This window comes from Montipora capricornis, chromosome 9 (assembly GCF_036669925.1).
Source record: "Montipora capricornis isolate CH-2021 chromosome 9, ASM3666992v2, whole genome shotgun sequence".
Lineage (NCBI taxonomy): Eukaryota > Metazoa > Cnidaria > Anthozoa > Scleractinia > Acroporidae > Montipora > Montipora capricornis.
The window spans coordinates 455,967-461,930 of NC_090891.1; the positions used below are offsets into that span (position 1 = coordinate 455,967).

Genomic DNA, 5,964 nt, shown 5'->3' on the forward strand with positions numbered 1-5,964 from the left:
TTAGGAGCCTTGTGACAAATCGTAGACCACGCGACGATTGCGATCAATTTCCAACTGATTCTGAAATTCTGCGTACACAATTAAATTCAGAACTGAGTTCGTCTGAGTTCCAAATTTCAGGTACAGGTTCACGTTACCCGTTCGATGAGGTATCAGATGATCGGGATGTCCACTTCCTGCCGGTGTCAAATCAAAACGGAACAAACCGTATCCGTTCTCCAATCCACTCTATCAATGTCAAGCCCGTGCCCACAATTCATGTCTCCACTTCCTGAAAACAGCGTGTTGTAACCATCGATCTTTTTTCCACCCGTCAGATCCAGCGCAGAATAAGGCATTTCTCTCCATTCACAGTCATCCGAATGTCTTGCAGGTCAAACAGCTCAAAGTTGAAAGGATTTCTTGCAAGGTTTCCGTTGAAGGCATCGTTTCGCACGAGCCCAAAAATGATGCACTGAGGAATGAAACCGTGGAATAAATCTGTCTCAGTGTGATTTAAGACTCCTTGAGGGATGATCCTTGCCTGCGTAGGGGTTCTGGTTAGGGTATAGATGGCTGGTAGCGGTGCGCTCCCTTTGTGACCTTGCATGATCTGTACATGTTCTAGTTTCACACTGTCTGCAACACGCACTGTTCGTATGCGAAGCGTACTAGACATGACCTTTAGTTTGCAGTTGTTTGGAGTCTCCCCAGCCATTAGAACAAAAGCATCGTTGTTCAGATCCACTTTGACTTTGATCTCCAAACCGTCAAGCAACAACTTGTCAATATTAAACACGTCACAAAGAGGTACTCCGACCAACCCAACTTCTGCGCCGTTGTTAGTAAATGTGGCTCTTCTATTCAGACCCTCATTACTTTCTGCTGTATTATCTACTTCATCCTTGTGTCCGGCATTGACTTTGTAATACAAAGTTTTGGTTAAGTACGATTTCTTGGCCTGTTCCGTAAAGTTCAATAAGGTCTTGATGTAAGCATTGTATGCTTGAGTGTCTGACTGTTCTGTTACCAGCGTTTCGTTGATCTTGATGGTAAACTGTTTGATGATGGAATGAAGGGCGTTGTTGACCAGAGTGTACTTCTTACCATCCCCTGTGGGCGATCCATCTTGTTTGGTAATCTTTACTACCAATCGCAGCTCTGTCTTGTTAATGTCAATGTAGTCAGCTAACGGTTTGATGACAAACTCGATGGGTAAAGTTCCCGTTTGAACCGGTTCGTAATCGATCCATTTGCTGCTAACAATCGATACATCTGTCACAGGTACATCAAACAATTGTAAACTTGAATTCGCACCAGGGGCTGAGAGAGGGTGAGCTGATGCCATCTTTAATCAAAAATAGTCTTGAACGTTGAACGAGATGTTCTCCTTTTCTTGGTCTGTCCTTCACTGTGCCGCTTTGACGTATACGCGCGCTTATATACTCTTTTTCCTCGACCTTGCTGTGTAATGTCATCAATGACCCCTGTGAGTAAATTTTTTCCAGCAGCTTTCGCTCTTGTCTTGGCAGCTTTCTTTAAGGTTGACCATTGATCACGTCTTGGAAAAGTTGCATTCCCGTTTCCAATCCAGTATCGAGCATTCGTTTTCCCACTTTTTTTGCTGTTGTTTTGAGAAAGGGAGTTGCTGAACGGAACAAGGACCGAAACATTCCACCTAAGCCGTTGCCCCCTTGACCATAAGGGTGTGTTCCTCCGTAGATACTAATGTCTCCTCCTTTACCGTGCTGCCTATAGGGTACAACATGTCGTCCATATGGGTAATATCGGTGGTTCATAGGTAATAACATGTTGTTATAGAATATCACGACGCCGAAAATGCAGGGTCACGCGTACGGCTCCAGAAGCAAATGGTATCAATTGACCTGTGTCTCCCCTTATATTGATCGCCACGTATGAAAACACAGTTGTACGGAGTCTATGGTAGGAGGGCACCTTGACCTCTTCTGTGATCATGTTCCCCGGCTGACCACGAGGAACAAGCATCCGAAGTAAGTTCGCTTGAGCATCTCCCACTACTTGAGACTCGATTAAATCGGAATACACGTAGATGGTTTGAAAAGCGTCTCTCGAGAGCAATCCCCATACCAATTCGTCTTTTCTGACAAGTGTTGTCGTTGTCCTCGCAAGAAGGACGCTGTGATCATCATTCTGTTGGACAAAGCCTCCGATTTGGTACAGCTGAGGAATATTATACTGATGGTTTAAGTACCCCAAGGCGCGAGCTAATGTCTTTGGTAGAATCACATACCAACCGGCTGGTAACTTCAACTCAAAGTAATCTTGTGCTTTCTCGTAAATGTAAAAACACTCGTTTCCTTCCAGACTCGTAATGGTCTTGTCACTCTTCAAATAAATGTCTCTCAATCGATTGTGTAGTCCCTTCGTCATACCGTGAATGACATCTTTGACCGTACGGTAAATGCCACTTGGTACAGGGATGTTCAATTTCCAGGGTTCAGGACCAGTCTTACAAAGCAAAGTGTAGGACAATTGATTCTCACTTACGTTTTGCCAGGTGTAAGGGTAAATGATGCGTGTCATGGCCACCTCCCAGTCTTCACTTAGGTGTAGTTGACTTGGTAACTGCATCTTAAAATCGGCCGCCTTGTTTTCTGGATATTGAGTCAGACTTGCATCACTGGTCAGCACCATGTAAAAACTGTTGGTCATGTTGATCGACGGCGGAAATGTAAAACGACGCTGACGATACCGTCTAAAAATGCCGGCGTTTGACCGTATCCACTCGTTAAATATATTTCAATGGTCTGAAATATCTTTGTCCGCAAAGGTAGGTACACAATATGTTCTCTTTCTTCAAGGAGTGTTTCTCGAAAACTGCCCAGAGGTACCATCTCATGTAGGAGAGGTAAGCGCTTGTCACCCACCTGCCACGGTTCCACGAGATTGGTTTGAACTTGAACCAGTCTCTGCTCACACGAACAAAGCGACAGCGAAGGAGGAAAGATGTAAATACCCGGATATGTGATGGATGTGCCGGATGGTAAGATGAACCAATCATGACCATATTTTTTTCTAAGGTGAGTGCAGCATTCAAACGAACGCTGGGTGTAAGAGTGTTGTTTCGTTTATCCATCCCAACGCGCGAGCTGTAGACAATGTGATCAGAAGTCCTTCAGTTTGCGAGTTTAACGTTACATTCCATTCGTCGTCCACTGTGATTTCAATCTTAGATGGTGGGTCAGCGATGTTCAGGCATTGTAACATTCCTTCTGTGACATCTAAGGCTGTATAATACTTGCCCTCGGGTAATACAAACGGTGTGGAGTCACCTCGACGATCCAGCATGATGTGAGAATGTTTGCAGTCATTTGTAATGTCAAACATTGAGAGCGGATACACGTTATGATTCAATCCTACTTCCCAATCTTCTTCATCTTTCAGATGGATTTGTCGAGGTAGCGCTACGCGAAAGGAGGACTTGGAATTGTTTAGAAATAAATTACTGCTTGCATTACTGGGAAGTGTCACGTAAAAGTCGCTATCTTGAATCATGTTTGTTGTAAAGCGACCAACTGGTTATGCGGAATCCAACTGTCGTATTTCTTTGGCCAACCTTTCCAATGTACCAACACCTCCTTATTCGCTCCTCGTCCCCTGCGTTTTAAAATTGTTTCAATACGAAACAGGTGTTTTTCCGTTTCTATCACTTTCTGTAACTCAAATTCGTAAAAAGTGCCTTGAATCCAGTCACCGTCTGCTTCCTTTAGGCGATACACAGGTGGGTCGCGCGGAAGTCTCTGAGCAACAGTGAAAGTTTCCTCCGTCCAGGATGGTAAGTAACCTTTTTCAAAGATGCGTTTATGCTTACTGATCTTGACTTGATCTCCCACTTTGAATTTATACTTTGTCGGCTTTTTGAACAGATTTCTATACAAATTGTTCCAGACCTCTGATGCGTTATTCTCGTTGACATCCGCTGGTCTCATTTTGATGCTACGGTGCACACTTTGATTGTAATTCCCATTGACTAAATCGTCCAGTTGGTCCAAATAATGGTACGAGCTGCTGGTAGTGAACATACGCCACATAAGTTGCTTCAAAGTGCGGTTGAATCTTTCAACCACTTGGGCCTTGGTTTCGTTGTAGGTTACAAAATGATGTACATTCTCCTTTTTGAGAAAGGTTTGAAACGTTTTGTTCTTAAATTCGGTTCCGGCATCTGTTTGCAACTTCTCAGGTTTGCGACCTTCCTGGAAAATGCTTTCAAAGGCCACCACCAACGAGGCTCCTGTTTTCGATTTCAAAGGCACCACCCACGCGTATTTGGAAAGGACATCGATACAAGTCAGTAAATACTTGTATCCTTGATTCCACTGACTCAAATGTTGCAAATCAACCAAGTCCGCCTGCCATTGCGAATCTATATCAAACACAATTACTCGGTTACGACGAAAGTGTTTTCTTGCAGGTTTGTGTAGGGTATAGCCAGGTTGTTGGCGGAGCCAATCGAGTACTTGCGTGCGTTTCAAACCATACCGACGCGCCGCACGATACAGTTTGTCGACTCCCCCTAAAGCGGATGGTCGATCCACTTCATAATACAATTTCTGTAATAGTTGGTTCGTCTGATTTAGGGTCCGCGTTTTCTGTTTCTTCTTCTTTTGCATTTTCTTCTTCGTGATTGTCGGTGACATCTTTCAATTCGATTGAACCTCGCTACCGCAACACGCAACTAAACATCGCATTCTCTGACATATGTCACTTAAAGAAACTGTAGGCGATGAGCTTCCACACACGCGGCTTGCAGCACTACCCATGGTGTTAAACAAATGATTAGATCTTCTTCATTCGCAGACTTTTTGTAACAATTTGCCAAACCATCCACCAGAAAGAAGGATAATGTATCGAGTACGTGACACATAAGACTTTGTGGAATGTATATTGTTCGGTAAATGTAGCGTTGCATTGGTCCATGTAGTAATAAAAACTCAACAAGCGACCGGGGTTCATTGGATGTAACTCCTTTACAAGTTCTAACCATTGCTCGCGAGGTGTGCTGTGAAAGATGTGTCCTGCAAAACGACTCTGAGCGCAAACCCGAACCAAGACAAAGTACACTCTATCCATGTTAACGAGTCTACTGAAAAACGGACACTGCACGTATTCCTTTATAACACTTTTTGTGAATTCAGTCACTCACTAACACGGTTAATACTTGTGCGTGTGTGATTTATTTTCGCTCTAAAAACATTGAAACTGTGCATGCATAATATTGCTTGACCGGTACATGTGCATCTTTATTGTACATAGGGTGCGCTTTCAAAAGAACTTTTTATTTACTTTTTTTGGATTAAGATTTGATTAAAGAAAATCTATCTCTCGCAAATATAACATTGTGATAAGCGTTCTCTGTTAAGCAGCGAACTCAAGTGAATAATGTGTGTGATTTATTTTCGCTCTAAAAGCGTTGAAACAGTGCATGCATAATACAAGAATAATGATACAGCGAATGCAAATGAATCACATTTTTTCATCTCTCATTTACGCGTGCGTTATTCATTGTTGCTCTAAACGCGTTGAAATAGTGCATGCATAATAGAACACTAATGATGCAGCGAATGCAAGTGAATTACAACATTTTTTCTTCTCTTATTTGCGCGTGTGTGATATATTTTCGCTCAAAAAGCGTTGAAACAGTGCATGCATAATAGAACACTAATGATGCAGCGAATGCAAGTGAATTACAAAGAGAACTACTCTCACAAATATCACATTGTGATAAGCGTTCTCTGTTAATTCAGTAAAACGCTTGAAATGTTTGTTGGTGTGTATTTATTGACTTAACAACTATAATCTTTGTTGTACATAGGGTGCGTTTTCAAAACAACTTTTTTTCGGATTAAGGTTTGTTTAAAGAGAACTATCTCTCGCAAATATCACATTGTGATAAGCGTTCTCTGTTAATTCAGTAAAACGTTTGAAACGTTTGTTGATGTGTTT

General features: G+C 42.5%; 1 pseudogene; it reads right to left on the reverse strand.

The window, feature by feature from the left end:
• LOC138016353 (uncharacterized protein F54H12.2-like) lies at nt 1-1,327 on the reverse strand (annotated as a pseudogene).
• Between the last annotated feature and the right edge of the window lie 4,637 nt (nt 1,328-5,964).